Source organism: Anomaloglossus baeobatrachus, chromosome 1 (genome assembly GCF_048569485.1).
Source record: "Anomaloglossus baeobatrachus isolate aAnoBae1 chromosome 1, aAnoBae1.hap1, whole genome shotgun sequence".
Taxonomy (NCBI): Eukaryota; Metazoa; Chordata; class Amphibia; order Anura; family Aromobatidae; genus Anomaloglossus; species Anomaloglossus baeobatrachus.
Window position 1 is genome coordinate 96,399,752 of NC_134353.1, and position 19,289 is coordinate 96,419,040.

A 19,289-nucleotide genomic window follows, 5' to 3' on the forward strand; every position below is an offset into this window, starting at 1 on the left:
TTTTAGCGGAAATGTGAACTTAGCCTAACGTGTTTGGATTAAGGCTTCAGCAAGGTCAAGACTTTGGTTTACCTGGTGTCAGTGTCAGCATCTCTGGACTGTGTGAGTATGTGGTGCCCTTTTGCTCCCCACGGGTCCCCAGCCTGCCAGCATCAAGGCCCGGGACACCATCCCCTGCCCACAGAGGGGTTAAGATCTAAAGCTGCTATTTCATCGCTCCTGGGCGCTCCCCTCTCCCTTAAACGCAGCAGCGGTGGTATCCCAATTTTTACCACAAACCGTGGGTGGCGTCACGAACATTATCCACATCCACCCTTTCTATCCCCCTTTTTATTTTCGAGAGGCCGCGCGACCCCGCCTCGGGTCAGGAGACCCCTCGAGCCACTGTGGATCCGGATCCGAGCTGCCCGTCGGCAGTCGGGGGGCGGTACATGACTATGACATCACAAGATGTTTTTAAAATGATAAATACCCTAATAATATTATCCAATTTTAAGCTATGTATTATGTGATGTAATAAACTGGATATCACAGGGGGATAAAATTGCAGGTAATAAGCAGGCTTGTGTATTTTTTAGTTTTTGGAGGTGTAATAAAATAACATAAGTGCTTTGATAGAGAAGAGGGTCATGGCTGTCAAGGGTATGCCATATAATTTGCTATTTTATATATTTATATATACTGTATATATGAAGACTTTTACACCTTGTAAAAGTCACTGATTTAGCCACAGCATGTGTCCAATACAGACAACAATGTGCGGAAATTGAAAAGGTTCAGTTCAAAGGATCTGAAATGATGGATGAATTGTGTAGAGCAACATTAAATATGCCCGGGATGTGAGGAGGTTGCAAACCATTTACTAATGAAGAGATCAGTAACAAGACATGAACACAATAAAATGCATGTATAAGGATTATAGGGTTTTTTTTTTCTTTTTTTTTTTCTTTTTTTTTTTCATTAATTAACCACGTACTGTGTATATCCAACTGTGCAAGTTGCAAAGCTGTAAAAATTGATTCATTGATTCATAAGTAATAACTTGACATGCAAAAATATGATATTCAAGCCAAATAATAAATACTGTGAAGAGTACTGATTAAAATGGTAACAGGAGGGAGGAAAGGGTTAATCGCGCTGCTGTTGATATAAACAGGAGTTGATTCCAAGGGTTAATCTTCGTGATTTTTATTATTCAGAGTCCAAATGACTCCTTCAGGAATCAAAAACTACTGATGAAGGGGAGTCGTTTGGACTCTGAAACGCGTTGAATAATAAAAATCACGAAGATTAACCCTTGGATTCATCTCCTGCTTATATCCACAGCAGACATGGTTTGACATTATGCTCTAATAGTAGTTGTGACCCTCACAACTCCCAAAGGTAAGTTTTTCCAAATCTCCTTTTTTCCCACTCCACTAGAATAATACAACATTTGCACCATTTTGTCTCCTCCAGATTTTATTCCACAAGACTACTGATTAGGGATGAGAAAACCGAAACTGTAAAGTTCGAGGTCCGTACGGGACACAGACTTTTGACTGTACGTCAAATTCCTGTTTGGGTTTATCAACTGCATAAAGCTTGTTGAAAGGTTACAGTGCATCCAATCAGCAAGCGTTTCGGCTGTGGGCATTTCCAGAGCCATCGCAGCCATGCCGAGTATTGGGATGGCTGTGATTGGCCGAGAGATCTGATTAGTCCAGTGATAATAGAAAGAGGCCAGAATTGTCTGGGAATCATAGGAAGAGACATGGCTAGTTAAAGGATCACTGGGAGAGACCTGACCAGTACAGAGATCATAGGTAGAGACCTTAGTATTCAGGGGCCACCCCAAGCCAATTTATCATGCCCCTCTCCAGTTGAATGATAGGTCTTTCCCTCTCTACACACATGGGAGAGACCTGTCAGTCAATTAGATTGGCATCTCAGGCAGAAAACTTGGGACTTGGGGCTACAGTCAGGTTTACCTTTATAGTGAGAGACCTGACTGGTCTGGGGATCATAGGGAAAGATTTGAGTAGTCCAGGAATCAGAGGAATAGACATGGCTACTCTGGGGTCATTAGGAGGTACCTGACTAGTCTAGGGATCATGTGAGGTGACCTGACTAGTCAGGGGATCATAGTGAGAGATCTGACTAGTCCAGTGATAATAGGAAGAGACCTGAATAGTCTGGGAATTATAGAAAGAGACATGACTAGTAAAAGACCTGACCAGTCCAGAGATCAAAGGTAGAGACCTTAGTATTCAGGGGCCACCCCCAGCCAATTTAACCATGCCCCTCTCCAGTTGAATGACAGGTCTTTCCCTCTATACACACATGGGAGAGACCTGTCAGTCAATTTGATTGGCATGTCAAGACGAAAGCGTGGGACCACAGGCAGGTGTATCTTTATAGTCCCTGGACAGATCTTAAAATTATGTTTTCTCTAAAATACCGCAGCATTTCAGAAAAAGACATGGTGGCAATCACATAGCCAAGTTCTGATTTATGCTGCCCATGGTTTGAGCAGCATGAATTTAACAGTGGGTTCCCTTTAATGAAAACTTTAGGCATTTTTTCAGAAATAAAAAAATCCTGGTTGTTTTCAAGCAACTGTACGCTGTATATGACAATGACTTTCATGATGTCTTCAATGCTGTGAATGATCCCTTGATACCAGCAGATGAGAAGATCAGAGTTGAGCTCAGGAATATCCCTGTAACGTTCTTTAGTAGTTTGTGCAGCTGTACTATTGGGTTTTACACTTTGTCCTCTGCCTTTCTTCTCTGTCCCATCGGCTAGTTAGCATGTTTTATTTGTATTCTCTGATCTCATTCGGAGCACCAGCGTGTCTAATAGTAATCCTGCTAGAATTTCACAGCTACTTAATTATACCGCCGTACATACAATACACCGTCCAACTTGTTCCTCGCATGCGAAAAATAATAAGTAACACCAAAATATTCCTTTCAATTAATTTCAGAGCAACTAAATGAGCAGAAAATGTCCTGTTCTTTCGGTGGGTTATTATAAGAGTGTCAGATGGCTTGTTCTCGCTGACAGTCCTATGACATTAGGAAGATAAGAGCCTGATGCACGGTGCTCTAACACGACAGACATAAAAGTAGTGATGTCAGCTATTCACCCATGAACTGTGGTTAAACAGTGGATCATATGCGCTACTTGAGACAGAGTTATTGCTTAATTGTTGCTTGCAAACCTCTGGAGATTTAGCTGAGGTTAGACTTGTTAAATGTAATCACACCACTTATGTACATCAAAGGTGCTGAAGCCTCTCCGCAGTGATACAGGCAAAATAGATTTAACCAGGAGCTATTACAACTACGAGTGTCATGCATTCTCTTATCGAACAGGCTTTAAACCGGTTGCAGACAAGGCATTTTTAGCATAGTACTACACACAGGGGAAATTAAATTATTAAGATAAAATCTTCAGTAATAGAATTATATGTCAAAAGTCATCAAATACAAACTTGGTTGGGAAAAAGTCTAAAGAGAAAATAACTTTTACTGTCTTTAAAGGGATTATCAAGAATTAGAAAAGAAGGTTTGCCTATTTCCGCAATTCTTTGATTCTTCTTAAATTTGAGGTAGAGGTGAGCAAATCTTCCAAAATTTAAATTTAAGAAATTCATTCAAATTCAGCTGGGAAATTTGATATGAATTGAAAATGACATGACTGCCATTAAAGAGATGTTTATTCTGCTTTGACTCAATAATCAGTAGTGATGGGCGAGCACTAAAATATTCCAATGCTTGCCACTCAATTTGAGTCGGTCAGACAGGCATGACATTAGTAACGAGCATTATGGAAAGTTAACAATTGGCCTGTTCGAGTCTCCACCCACATGCAGCCTGCAATAAACAGAGGATTTCAGAGGAAAGAGTTTTTTGGCGGAGGGGTCACATTATGTCTAATAACATTGTTTTATCCCCTGGGAGAGGCATTCAGAGTAGTGATGGGCAGTCCTGCTCTTTTTGGTGATCTGGTTCCCATGGCTCCGCTCACCAAAAAGAGCAGATCGTTGATGGCTCCCTATTAAATATGTGTTCATCGCAGGCGAACACATATTTAGGCTTGTGTTGAAGCCACCGAAACCATGTCCACCGGCAGCTACACCCGTCCACTCACAACAGGTAAATTAAATAGCAGAGTGGGCGGGTTTGTTCAGGTGGGCGGGTTTCCCCACCAAACCACTAACTTTTACGCCCAGTGAGAGCCATTAAGAGAATTTAGCAGCTCTCACTGGGGATTTGGCTCCTGTCAGTCACAACAGGAAGCCGGATCTTTGTGTTGGATCGTTCGCGACCGACACATCACTAAAGGCTGCTTTACGCCTTACAATTACACATGTGATATTGCACCTGCCCCCATCGTTTGTGCGGCTCATGCAATTTGTTGCCGTGTCGCACAAACAATTAAATCCCATCACACGTACTTACCTTCCATACAATCTCGCTGTGGGCGACGAACATCCACTTCCTGAAGGGGGAGGGACGTCACAAAGCGGCCGGCCAATTGAAGCGGAGGGGCGGAGAAGAGTGGGACGGAAATATCCCGCCCACCTCCTTCCTTAAGCATTTCCGGCGGGACACAGGTAAGCTGAGTTCATCGTTCCCGGGGTGTCACACACTGCGATGTGTGCTGCCTCGGGAACATTGAACAACCGAACGTACAATTTTTAGTAATTAAACAACGTGTATGCGATCAACAGTTTTTCGTTCAATTGCAATCGCACGTAGGTTTCACACACTACAATATCACTAACGATGACGGATGTGCGTCACTTACGACGTGACCCCGCCGACACATCGTTAGATATATTGTAGCATGTAAAGCCCGCTTAATTCAGAGACTGGTAATGGCTTTCTCTGAAGTGTTTGAACACATCATACAGTGAAGCAAGCCTTTGGATTGTGGCTATTTCACTGATTAAATGTCCAAGCACCCGCGATACTCAGCCAAGCCCCGTGAGTACCCGAGCATGCTAATGCACGATCAAGTAATAAGCAGTGCTGAATTGTTATATTTTTAGAAAAAAAGTGCACAGCACTGCTTACCAATTCAGGAGGTGATTCCGTAATCCCGTTCCACACTATTCAGTGTAGCTCTTGCCATGTGAATTTTCTTGGCGTGCCGGGTGTAATCATGGCATAATACACTCATGTTAGTTCTCCTGATTTGATGGGAAATGAAGTCGCCAACCGTGGTGCCAGTGCCCAGCAAAAGCATTCAATTTGAAGAAAAACAGAGAATGGCAGCACTCTGCGGTATTCCAAGACTTCTTTATTTTCAGATGCTGACAGGTGAAACGGACATGAGGGAATAGAGGGAGGGGAGCACGAGGACGACGGTACCGTTTCGCACCTCTACGGGTCTTTCACGGGTCCATACACATGCAATACACATGCCATACACATACCAATACCAAATGCAATTCATAGATAAGAGTCATTATCTGTAGAAAAAAGGTAGACCTTTTCGAGTCCTAGAAAACCCTTTCCAGGTGGAGCTATTTTGATGCTCAAAACTAAAAGCAGTAGTTGAAAAAGCCAAGGTTTCAGGACAATTATACACCATCTTCATATACTATAATGATTAGAGATGAGTGAATGTTTTGAAATTTGAATTCGCCGACTTCTCCAAACTTTCCCCCTAAATTTGATTTCTCGCGAATAAATCTGTGTGAATCTTATTAGTAAAAGCTCTTAAAATATATGTGAGTGAGAGGAGGGGGAGAGAGAGGACCCTACCGATCATAATAGATTACACTATATAGGATAGAGATAAGATCCTGCTGATTGCAAGAGCTTACACTATATACAGTAGAGAAAAACAGTATCCAACTAAATATAGTTTGATATTTTTAAGGTTGAAGGTAGACTTAAGTCCATTGCGTTCAGCCCATAGCCTAACACATTGATCCATAGGAAGGCAAAAAGCTCCATGGGGCAGACAGTAAGCTCCATTTTAGGGGAGAAAATTCCTTCCCAACTCCACATACGGAAATAAGGGCGGAGTTACATGAGACGATATATCGTGAGATCGCATGAGCAATGATAAGGTGAGTATTTTTGCTCGTTAACAGTCGTTCGGAAGTGTCACACGGTACGACATCTCTAACGATGCCGGATGTGCGTCACGAATTCCGTGACCCCGACGACATATCGCACGATATATCGTGCTGTGTAATGCCGCCCTTAGACTAATTTCGTGGATCAACACCCAATCACACAGAATCTAGTAATAGATTTGGTGACCATAAGCTGCGGCCACTACCAGTGGGCTCTCATATACAGCATTCTACCATGCTGTATATAAGAGCGCAGTCCGCTGTGTAGAACGAAAAAAATGATGTCCTGCGCAGGCATAGTACAATACTTTGATCTGCCCTTTTCAAAGTGCGTCTCCACAGGACCTCAGTGCTGGCGCATGTGACGCGTCATGCAACCCGGCTTCAGAAGAAGGAGGACAAAGATGGCCGAAAGAGGAGGCACCGCACCTGGAGAATGGAGCCACCCATTTGACCAGTCTGCATTGCACCGCCCGTTAGGTAAGTATTATTTTTACGTTCTACACAGCGGCCTGGGTTCTTATATACAGCCTGTTAGAATGCTGTATATAAGTGCCCACTGGTAGTGGCCGCAGCTTATAGGCCCCAAATCTGGTGACAGATCATCAAAACATCAGAGCTGTTAATTTTGCATTATTCATCTTAATATATGTTGAGAAAAGAGTAAAGGTGAGAAAGGACATTCCGGGCTCCAACATTGATCTCTTCATCTTTCTCCCATGACGGCCGGTTCTCACTGTATGTGTTAGGTTACCATAGTAACTTCCTACACACCACTTTTATGCCTTCTAGAGCTACGTAGAAGTACAGAACCAGAATATTCAGGTAGTTTGCATTAACACTACTACCAATTTTTTTAGTGCCCCATTTTGCTATTGCAGTGCTTCCTGACATACTCAGCTCATATGCACTGCTGGGCTCTACTATATTGTCACTGTGCCTACTGATATGACTCCACTCCATCACTAGGCTTTGCTACATTTTATCTTCTAGGCCTTATAAGCTGGTTCAGACGGCATAAGCCACCTGAGTATTCAAGTAGTTGGTGTCCATATTACTACTATCTTCAGTGCTCCTTTTTATACTGTGTTGCCTCCTGCCTTATTGAGCTCTGCTATTTTACTAGGCTCTGCTACATTGTCACAGTGTGCCTACTAACATACTCAGCTATTATGCACTGGGCTCTGCTGTATTTCCACAGTGGGCCTTTTAAAATAGCCAGCTCTGCTACGTTGCTGGGCTCTGCTACATTGCAAAAATGTGTCTTGTTACATACCTAGCATTGCTATATTACTGGTTACTGCTACATTACTACAATGTGCCTCCTGACATACACAACTCTACTATTATTTTGGACTTTGCTTCATAACTATAATGAATCTCCTGAGCTACTTGACTTAGTTACATCACATCAGTGAGTTTCTGTATCTATTCAGTCCTTTTACATAGGCGAGTGATCTTTTCCTTGCCATTTTCTCTGTTCTGCTTTATTTGTCTCCCTATATTGTGTCTGCAGCCTGTAGCCATCCAGCTTCTGTAGCCATTGTAGCTCCATCCAGTTCATCTCAGACTCAACGTCATCTGTCAGTGCTACGTTACAGCCACTCATCCCATCTAAGGGCTCTAAGGATCCACTTCACCAACTAACAGATAACAGACCCATCTATATAGTAAGTAAATCACACATTTTACCAGCTTAAATATTCACTATATCAGAATTTTGGAAATTAAACATGAATAGTGATAAGCGAACCTGTGGATGTTGAAGTTTGGCGGGCTCGGCCGGACTTTCTACAAAGTGTAGCAAAACTCTGGCAATTGCCCTGCAAACAAATGTGGATAGGGAATAAATAAAAAATATAATTTATAATATAAAAAAACAGGGTGGGATCCCTTCTAGTTTGCTAACTAGCCAAAGTAAAGCTGATAGCTGAGGAATGCAGCCCGCAGCTATCTGCTTTACCCGTACTGGTTATCAAAAATAGCCTGGACCACAAGTCTTTTTTTGTGTATTCACTATCTACTTTTGTTTAAAGGGCAATTGCGCCCGTTTTGTTTCCTTTTGCAGCTCCCTAACCCTTACTATTACGATTTCACACAAGTCTGGGTCTCCATTGAATCGTCCAAGGTCAAGTTCAGGTACCAAACTAAGCTTTTTTTAAGGTTTGCCCCAACCTGCCGACCCCAAACATCCATGGATCCACTCATCATTAGCCTAGACATGATTAACATGTAGGATCATCTATAGACTTTTACCTAAACCTCGTGGAAGAAGGGACAACGGGAAGACTGTAGAGCAGAGGTCCCCAACCTTTATGACTCTGAAAGTCACAATTAGCTCTGACAGAGGATCACGAGTCACATTCAGCTCAGGGAGGGTAACAAGGCACATCCAGCTCCTGCTGCTCACAGTAATGACACCCAAATTCCATTCATCGATATGACAACCAAAACTTCTTCACGGAAATCACACTGAGGAAGTATACCGAGAACCAGGGGATCCTAGCTTACCCCATCAAGATCTGCTCTTCTATGTGGAGCTAATCACAAAGGTCACCAGCTGGAGACCTGCTCTTCAAAGCTGTTTGTTAGACCAGCGGCTTATGCACCAAGTTGGCAGACAGCCTGGCGACACACATAATGGGCCCGCGAGCCACATGTGGCTCCCAAGCTACAGGTCGGGGATCCCTGCTGTAGAGCATTCTATCTTCTGTGATACTTGCACATACATTGTTGAGCAGACCAACATAATAAATAGATGATGTAAGATGCGGTCCAAAAGATGGACAGAGTCCAATGGAACATACCATTAGTTCCTTTAGGCCACTGAATTGTTATCCAGTACTGATGGTATTTCAGGTTTTAGTACTTTCCCTACCTCTGTGCATTCCCCTATGAATGTAACATATATTTGTTATTTCCATGAGAAAATAACTTTCTGCTGCAGGTTTTTGCATACATGACAAGGAATAACAGTGCAATAAATCATGTACTGGGAGTGTTTTACATGTAAAGGTTGTGTATAGCTATTACAGACCTGACAGCAGCGAGCTTCATTAAGCAATAGAAGGAGTTTATCTAATTAATGAACAAAGATAACAGCAAAATCAATTTCTGCAAGAATAATGTAAGGATAGCAGTGTGTCCGCTACGCCAAGATGATAAACTTGTACTGCAATGAGAACTAAACCACTGAGCGGAAATGAAAGGTATACAGCTGTTGTTGTATTGGTCTGTGCTATATAACTGTATACTCATGTGCTCTCTCTTCTTCATCATGTCTAGAAATCAATGACACGAGATGATTATTTTTAAAAACACACATAATTTTGTGATATTATATACAGAGACGTTTTTTGTTATGAGCAGCTGTGGTGTGTGGTGCAGTCAGTTAGTTTTTTTTTTTTTAATTCTTGTGCAACAGACATGTGAAAATCACTTTTGATAGTTCTGTGTTACATCTCGTGGCTCTCCTGAGGCAAGGACTGAGGCAGTCTCCCATTCCTTGCCTGCCACGAGCACTCCTGCTCAGCAGCGCCGAAGGTCTGCCAGACTGCGCAGTGTGCAGGAGATACCTTCTCAGAGAGGCAGCAGAAGGGTGACACCTAGTGGTTCTCCTGTTACAAGGAGTGAAGCGGTCTCCCATTCCTGGCCTGCCGCAGACCCTCCTGCTCAGCGGCCCCGAAGGTCTGCGAGGCTGCGCAATGTGCAGAGGTTTACTGCTCAGGGAAGCAGTGAGATTCCCGTTATCTCTGCACATTGTGAGACCGAGGATCCCGCCTCTATTTCCCAGAGGCAGGAGGGTGAGCATGTGCAATGCGTGGTGGGTCCTGATTCGCTCACTGACGTCACACGGCTTGATGACAAGGCTGGTGACGTGGTGAATCCTGACTGGCCAGGCTGGGACGTCGTGGACCCTGATTGAGTCAAGTCCGTCATCTCCGCCTCGCGCCCCGCCCTCGGGTGGAGCTGCACCTCCTTAAAAGCTCCCCCTGCCATCATGGCGGCGCGCGACCGTCCTTCTATGTTTGGATGTCTGGCAGCGTGCTGCCACGCCACTGCTCAGGCATTACTGTCTCTTGTGGGCTTGGCCCTTGCTGCTTAGGCAGTACCTCGTTTGCAGGCCGTGTTCCTACCTTGCTGCTCCGGCAGTATCCCCTTCAACAGGCCGTGTTCCTGTCCCAGGTGAGCTCCTCAAGTCTCCACCGGACTCACCTGGTTATTGAAAGCAGACGTGCGTGGGCACCTCTGTGCTACCCTCGTGCCATATTCTCGTGACTTCCACTGGCACACGTGCGTGGGCACCTCTGTGCTTCCCCGTGCAACAGGTACACCGAGCCGTGAGATCCGTGCCATACAACCCTCACGGGTTAGGGCAGATCGGTGTACATAGATCGTCTGTGACATTCCAGACGATCGCTAGCAGCAACCCGCTCACTCTTCACCCACCATAGCGGCGGTCCCTTACACCGCACAGTGGACCTTGACCAGCGGAAGCTGTCCATTTCCCATCTTGGCACGCTTCCCCGGGTCCCCCTCGTAACAGTTCTGTTTCCGTCATTTAGGCCTCCAACACACATCCGTGCCACCAGTACGTGTTTGCCATTTTTTGCACGTACCGGCGGCACGGAGACACGTTCAGCAATGCTACCCTATTGTAGCAGGCACACACACGTAAAACCACACGGAACGTGTGTCCATGTGCATTTGTACGTGTGTGCATTTTTCTACACGCTGACATGTCCACGTTTTCTCCGCCAGCACGGGTGTCACACGGCCCGCACCCGTACCACACGGGTGTAGTGTGGATGCGGTCCCGTGTGACACGCGCCGGAGAAAACACACGTGTCAGTGAAAAAAACCCAAAACATTTACTCACCTTCTCCAGCCCTCCTGTCTCTGCCGCTGCTGCCACTTGCTGCCGACCGCCGCTCACTATGCTCATTTAATATTCACTTCACTGCGGCCGGCAGCAACAGCGGGGAGACAGCAGGGCTGGAAACCAAAGATCAGCACCACGAACAGCAGCGCGGACTATATGAATATGCAAATTACCGTTTCTACGTGTGCTATCGCAGATAGCACATGTAGAACACACGTGGACCGCACGTACCAGAGACACGTACTTACCACATGCAATACGCAGGGTAAATATGTGTCTCGCGGTATGTGCGTGTTTTTAACGGAAGTGTGTTTCAGGCCTTAAAGGAAGCCTGTCACCCCCAAAACTCACATTAAACCATTTATACATTCATAAAAGGGACCTAGCCCTTATACAATGATACTTGTGTTTTCAGTTTGCCTTGTTTAGTTTTACATTAAAAGGAAGTTTCATTAGATATGTAAATGCGCTTTCCTTGATGCACCCATGACATGGCAAAGAGATATGTGCACTGTCCCATGCTCTCAATTACAATCGTCCGCAACTCCACCTATACTGATTAACAAAATTAACTCTCTAGTACTACCTCAACTGAATACTCAGCTTGCACACACTGACGCTGCAGGAGCTGAGCTAGTGTGCAAAGGGCATTCTCATCCTTCTGTCCTTAGTGGCCACTCACTGCACACAGGATCACGCAGTAGTAGGCGGACAATGCTGACAGGACAAAGGAAGGAATCTCTCTCTGACATGGTGTACACTCACCCGCTCTAGGACCCAGCACTTGTGTGAATGCTCTCATCTCTCTCCGGTCAGCATCAATCGCATGCTTCAGTGCGATCTTGCATTCAGCGAGTGGCCATGGCAAACAGGAGAGAAAAAAGAGTGTTCTTGCACATACTGACATGGCAAGTGTCCAATAAAATGTTTTTATTTGTGTAAAACAAATAAGTAAATTCTATATGACATGTAGAATTTTAACCCTTTAACGACTTATAAGGTTAAGGGGTTATTATTATTATTATTTATTATTATAGCACCATTTATTCCATGGCGCTTTACATGTGAAAGAGGTACACATAATAGGGACAAGTACAATAGTCATGAACAAAACAAGGCACAGACTGATACAGGAGGAGAGAGGACCCTGCCCGCGAGGGCTCACAGTCTACAAGGGATGGGTGAGGATACAGTAGGTGAGGATAGAGCTGGTTGTGTGGTGCTATAGCGGACTAGGGATTAGGGCAGGTTGTAGGCTTGTCAGAAGAGGTGGGTCTTTGGGTTTCTTTTGAAGCTTGTCAAGGTAGGCGAGAGTCTGAAATGTTGTGGCAGAGCATTCCAGAGTATGGGGGAGGCACGGGAGAAGTCTTGGATGTGGTAGTGGGAAGAGGAGATTAGAGGGGAGTAGAAAAGGAGGTCTTGTGAGGATCGAAGGTTACTTGTGGTTAAGTACCAGGAGACTAGGTCACAGATGTAAGGAGGAAACAGATTGTGGATGGCTTTGTAGGTCATGGTTAGGGTTTTGAACTGGAGTTGATGGGCATTGGGAAGCCTTTGAAGGGATTAGCAGAGAGGCGAGGTCCGGGATTAGCGGGCGGACAGGTGGATTAGTCGGGCAGCATAGTTTAGGATAGATTTTAGGGGTGCAAGACTGTTAGAAGGGAGGCCACAGAACAGGAGGTTGCAATAATCCAGGGGGGGGGAAATAAGGGCATGCACTAGGGTTTTTGCAGCTTCTTGGGAAAGTAATGTACAAATCCGGAAAATATTTTGTGAGTTGGAGGTGGCAGCAGCTGAGGAGGGCTTGGATGTGTGGCTTGAAAGAGAGAGCTGAGTCTAGAGTTACTCCCAAGGCTGCGAGCACATTGGACTGAGGGGAGTGAGAAGTTATTGATTTTGATGGATAGGTCAGGTGGATGGGTTGAGTGAGGAAGAGGAGGAATGATAATGAATTCTTTTTTGTCCATGTTCAGTTTTAGAAAATTAGATGAACATCCATCCATCTCTAACAACCGTGGATGGAGTGGAGCTCCACCCGTGACTGTTAACCTGCTAAATGCTGCTGTAAATCTGAAAGAGGGGCACTGTTTTGAGCCCTCATCAGTGCACCAGTGACACAATCGTGTGACTCAGATAGGTTGTCATGAAAGTGGGGGGGTACTGAAGACCCCTGTGTCTATCATCTGTCATCACAGTACTCTTGCAAAAACTAGTCCATGGCAGGTGCTTAAAGTAGACTGTGATTTCTTCTATGCACAGCAATGCTTATGCACTGCTGTGTTCTAAACAAGGGATCAGACCATTGCAGGTTCAAATCCCTTAAGGACTTGAAGAGTAAAAAATATGAAAATAAAAAAAAATCTAACACTTTTTGCCACATTAAAAATCAAGAATGAAAAAAATACACATATTTGGTAACACTGCATTCTTAAAGTCCGATCTACCAAAATATAAAGTAAATTAATCTAATTGGTAAGCAGCGTTACGAGACAAAAAATTAAATCGTCACAATTGCAGTGTTTCAGACACTGCCACTACAGAAAAGATATTAGTAACAGGTAATCAAGGCATCTTATATACTCAAAATAATATCCATAAAACATCGGCATGGGGCACAAAAAACAAGTCGTCACACAGCTCCAGATCCCAAAAATTGAAAATGCTACGGCTTCCAGAATGTTGCGACACAAGCAAGATTTTTTTTTTTATATTTACAAAATTCTGAATGATTTTTAACACTTAAATGAAACAAAAACTATAAATATTTGGTATCTACATAATAATAATGACCTGGAAAATCATATTGCTAGTAGTGATGAGCGAGCATGCTTGTCACTACTCGGTACTCGCACGAGTATCGCTGTACTCGGGCTGCTCGGCGGGGACCGAGTAATCTCGCGATACTCGTGCTGTACTCGTGGTCTTCATTTCTGCATGTTGGCGCTCTTTTGAGAGCCAGCCCTCATGCAGGGATTGGCTGGCAGACCACTGCAATGCCACAGCCCTGTTAGTTGTGGAATTGCAGTGATTGGCCGGCCTGCACAGCGTGACCGAGCCTTTATATCGGCCGGCGCGCTGTGCTCTGCTCACAGCTATTCAGACAGTCAGTGTAGGGAGAGTGTCGCTGATTCAGGGAAAGCTTTGCGGCCCTTTATAGCTTTTTCAGTTGCAGGGCTGCAAACAGTGTGACCAAAAGTCCTTCTCAGGACTATTCTAGTTGTATACAGGCAGGCAGGGTATAGCCAGGTCGGAGTACAGTAGCAGAGTCCTTCTCAGGACTACTGTTGCTATATACAGGCAGGGTATAGCCAGGTCTGAATACAGGCTAGTGACCAAAAGAGTCCTTGTCAGGACTATTGTACCAGTATACAGGCAGGCAGGCAGGCAGGGTAGTGGTGACCGTATACCAGCCTTCATCATATCTGGGGCTGGTGTACACAGTGTAAAACAGTCCAGATAGTGTCTGACTTGTCTGTAATTGTCGCTCCCCAAAAAAACCTGTTAGGTTATTATTGCGTCCGTGCTTGGTTTTTAAAACCGCACGTGTGTGCCTGTTGGTGGCAGCGTACAGGTGCACTTGTGTGCAATTTCCACACACTTTGATATAACGCACAAGTAGTGAATATACACGTCAGCAGTGCACAGCATTGCAAAATGCGCAAGGGCATTGGCAAGGAACAAGGAAGTGGACGTGATGGTGGTGCAGGCAGAGGCCGAGGTCGTGGGCAAGCTCTAATTTCGCCACAACAAAGGGCCACATCTAGTCGCTCGCACGTCCTGTCCCAAATTCTTGGGGACCGCAGCAGTACACCGCTCTTGAACCAAGACCAGTGTCAACAGGTTGTTAGTTGGATAGCAGATAATGCTTCCAGTCAGATTGGCACCACCACAAACACTCTGTCTTCCACACGGTCAAGTGTCAGTAGCCGTGATACTGCACCGCACATTTCTGAACCTGATCCTCCTTCCTACCACCAGGCTGAGTACACGTCCTCCTCTGACATTAATGATCCCACACTTGGACACTCGGAAGAGCTGTTCACGTTTCCATTCACACATTCTGGCCTCTCGCCAGCTCATATTGAAGTGGGTCATGAGGAGATCGTCTGTACAGATGGCCAAATATTTGAGCAGCCACGTTCTCACGAAGTTGGCAACGTGTCTCAACAAGTGGTGGACGATGATGAGACACAATTGTCAGCAAGTCAGGAGGAGGAGCAGGGTGCGGAAGAGGAAGACGACGTGGTGGATGATCCAGTAACTGACCCAACCTGGCAGGAGGATATGCAGAGCGAGGACAGCAGTGCACAGGGGGAGGGAGGCGTAGCATCACAACAGGCAGTAAGAAGCAGGGTGGTGGCCCCAGGCAGAAGTCAGGCAACCGTTCCCCGGAACAACACGATGACACAAGGTGCCTGTACAAATGTTAGGTCTTCCCGAGTCTGGCAGTTTTTTAAGTTGGATCCAGATGATTCAAAAAAGGCCATTTGCAACACCTGCCGTGCCAGCATCAGCAGGGGTACCAAAACTAGCAGCCTGACCACCACCAGCATGATCAGGCACATGTCAGCCAAGCACCCGACTTTGTGGGAAGTACAACAGAGTCGAGGAGCAGTGCTTGCTGATGTCACTGCTACGTCTTCGCTGGTTGTGCATGCGAGCCAATCCTCTGTCCATGCTGCCTGCGAACAAGCCTCCTCCACTCCTGCACCTGCAGTTGCCTACGCAGAAAGAACACCATCATCAAGCACGTCCTTGTCCCAGCGCAGCGTTCAGTTATCCATTCAGCAAACCTTTGAACGCAGGCGCAAATACACTGCCAACACCCCACATGCCACAGTTCTAAATGCTAACATTTCGCGACTGCTTGCGCTGGAAATGTTGCCTTTTAGGCTGGTGGAGACTGAAGCATTCCGTGACCTGATGGCGGCAGCTGTCCCACGTTACTCGGTCCCCAGCCGCCACTATTTCTCCCGGTGTGCCGTCCCCGCGTTGCATAACCACGTGTCACAAAACATCACACGTGCCCTGAACAACGCTGTTTCACCCAAGGTCCACCTAACCACAGACACGTGGACAAGTGCTTGTGGGCAAGGCCGCTACATCTCGTTGACGGCACACTGGGTTAATATTGTGGAAGCTGGGACCCAGTCTGAGCGAGGGACGGAACACGTCCTTCCCACACCAAGGTTTGCAGGCCCTACCTCAGTCAGTGTTTCACCCACACTCTACAGCTCCGGAATGTCATGCTCTTCAGCCTCCTCCTCCTCCTGCGCATCCTCATCCACTGTGCCCTCCACACCAGTCACAAGCTGGAAGCACTGCAGCACTGCCTCGGCGAAGCGGCAACAGGCTGTGCTGAAGCTAATCTGCATAGGTGACAAACCCCACAATGCAGAAGAGCTGTGGACAGCTCTGAAACAGCAGGCAGATCACTGGCTCACACCTCTGAACTAGTGATGAGCGAGTACTAAAAAGCTCGGGTGCTCGAAGCTCGGGCCGAGCCTCCCAAGATACTCGTGTACTCGGCCCGAGCAACGAGCCCAATGTTATCCTATGGGAGACCTGAGTATTTTTGTGAAATGACCTCCCGGCAGCATGGAGAAACCCTAAAAATGGCACAAAAGTCTCAGAAGAGTGCTCAAATGACATGGAAACAGCATGGGGAAGACCCCTTGAAGCATTTATCACTCAAAAGTCACAGCTGTGAACAATTTTGTCCGCGTTTTACGCCATTTTTACGGACTCACCAGAAAACCTTCCAAAATGACCCCAAAATGATTTTTCATGGCAGAAATGTTAAGGGCACATACCCAATAGTGAGATAGAGCTGGTGTATGTTACTTTTTGAGATTAATACATGAAAGATTTTACGTGAAAACATTGTGTGGCACTCCGATGTCCCTGAGAAGAGACGTACATGAAGGCCTCTTGAGTCTAATGTGCCCATTTTGAGGAAGTGAGTCTTTGTAGTATTTTCCTTTGCCAGGGCAGTCCAAAATTGTGAGGTTCACCAATGTCCCTGGATAGAGACGTGCATGATGGCCTGTAAACCTGAAGTGCCCATTGTAAGGAAGTGGGTCTATTTCAGTATAGCCCTTTGCCAGGGCAGCCAAAAATTGGGAGGCTCCACATTGTCCCTGGATAGAGACGTGCATGATGGCCTGTAAACCTGAAGTGCCCATTGTAAGGAAGTGGGTCTATTTCAGTATAGCCCTTTGCCAGGGCAGCCAAAAATTGGGAGGCTCCACATTGTCCCTGGATAGAGACGTGCATGATGGCCTGTAAACCTGAAGTGCCCATTGTAAGGAAGTGGGTCTATTTTAGTATAGCCCTTTGCCAGGGCAGCCAAAAATTGGGAAGCTCCACATTGTCCCTGGATAGAGACGTGCATGATGGCCTGTAAACCTGAAGTGCCCATTGTAAGGAAGTGGGTCTATTTTAGTATAGCCCTTTGCCAGGGCAGCCAAAAATTGGGAGGCTCCACATTGTCCCTGGATAGAGACGTGCATGATGGCCTGTAAACCTGAAGTGCCCATTGTAAGGAAGTGGGTCTATTTCAGTATAGCCCTTTGCCAGGGCAGCCAAAAATTGGGAGGCTCCACATTGTCCCTGGATAGAGACGTGCATGATGGCCTGTAAACCTGAAGTGCCCATTGTAAGGAAGTGGGTCTATTTCAGTATAGCCCTTTGCCAGGGCAGCCAAAAATTGGGAGGCTCCACATTGTCCCTGGATAGAGACGTGCATGATGGCCTGTAAACCTGAAGTGCCCATTGTAAGGAAGTGGGTCTATTTTAGTATAGCCCTTTGCCAGGGCAGCCAAAAATTGGGAGGCTCCACATTGTCCCTGGATAGAGACGTGCATGATGGCCTGTAAACCTGAAGTGCCCATTGTAAGGAAGTGGGTCTATTTCAGTATAGCCCTTTGCCAGGGCAGCCAAAAATTGGGAGGCTCCACATTGTCCCTGGATAGAGACGTGCATGATGGCCTGTAAACCTGAAGTGCCCATTGTAAGGAAGTGGGTCTATTTTAGTATAGCCCTTTGCCAGGGCAGCCAAAAATTGGGAGGCTCCACATTGTCCCTGGATAGAGACGTGCATGATGGCCTGTAAACCTGAAGTGCCCATTGTAAGGAAGTGGGTCTATTTCAGTATAGCCCTTTGCCAGGGCAGCCAAAAATTGGGAGGCTCCACATTGTCCCTGGATAGAGACGTGCATGATGGCCTGTAAACCTGAAGTGCCCATTGTAAGGAAGTGGGTGTATTTCAGTATAGCCCTTAGGCAGGGCAGCCAAAAATTGGGAGGCTCCACGTTGTCCCTGGGTAGAGACGTGCATGAGGGCCTCAAAACATTGTTCCCATTGCAAAGGAGCGGGTCTCCTGTCGTTGTAATGTCCATTCTGCAAAGAATGGGCGAAAAAATTTACCACTGGGGGTATACCTGAAACAAAGACCTAACTATTGTAACGGTCATCATGATGGCGCATGAGGAGAAGGAGGAGCAGTCCAGCGATTATCCAAAGTCGAGAAGTGTACCCATGGGTGAGTGGAGGTACATGGCAAACTTTAAACTCCGCTCTCATTTGCTGGTGGTGTGGTGAAGTCTGGCCCAATCCAACCCTTGTTCATCTTTATCAGAGTCAGCCTGTCAGCATTTTCAGTTGACAGGCGGGTGCGTTTATCTGTAATGATTCCACCTGCGGCACTAAAAACACGCTCTGACAAAACGCTAGCAGCAGGGCAGGCCAGGACTTCCAAGGCGTAGAGAGCCAATTCATGCCACGTGTCCAGCTTGGATACCCAATAATTGTAAGGCACAGAGGAATGTCGGAGTACAGTTGTTCGATCTGCAAGGTACTCCTTCAGCATCTGGGCAAACTTAGGATTTCTTGTGGCACTACCCCGCACCTCAGGGGCTGTGGTACGTGAGGGGCTGAGAAAACTGTCCCACATCTTAAAGACTGTTCCCCTACCTCTGGCGGATTGGACTTGTGCCTCTCTCGGCTGTACGCCTCGGTTGTCCACTGATTCCTGACCTATGCCGCTAGCGTTTTGTGAGGGGAATGCTTTGCCTACTTCCGTGAGTATGGCCTTCCGAAACTGCTGCATTTTGGTTGACCTCTCCTCCACGGGAATAAGAGACAAAAAGTTCTCCTTGTAGCGTGGGTCTAACAGTGTTACCAACCAGTAATGATTGTCGGCCAAGATGTTCTTAACGCGAGGGTCACGAGACAGGCAGCTTACCATAAAGTCAGCCATGTGCGCCAGACTCTTAACAGCCAGGACTTCAGTAGCCTGACCAACAAGATGACTGAACATGCTGTCCT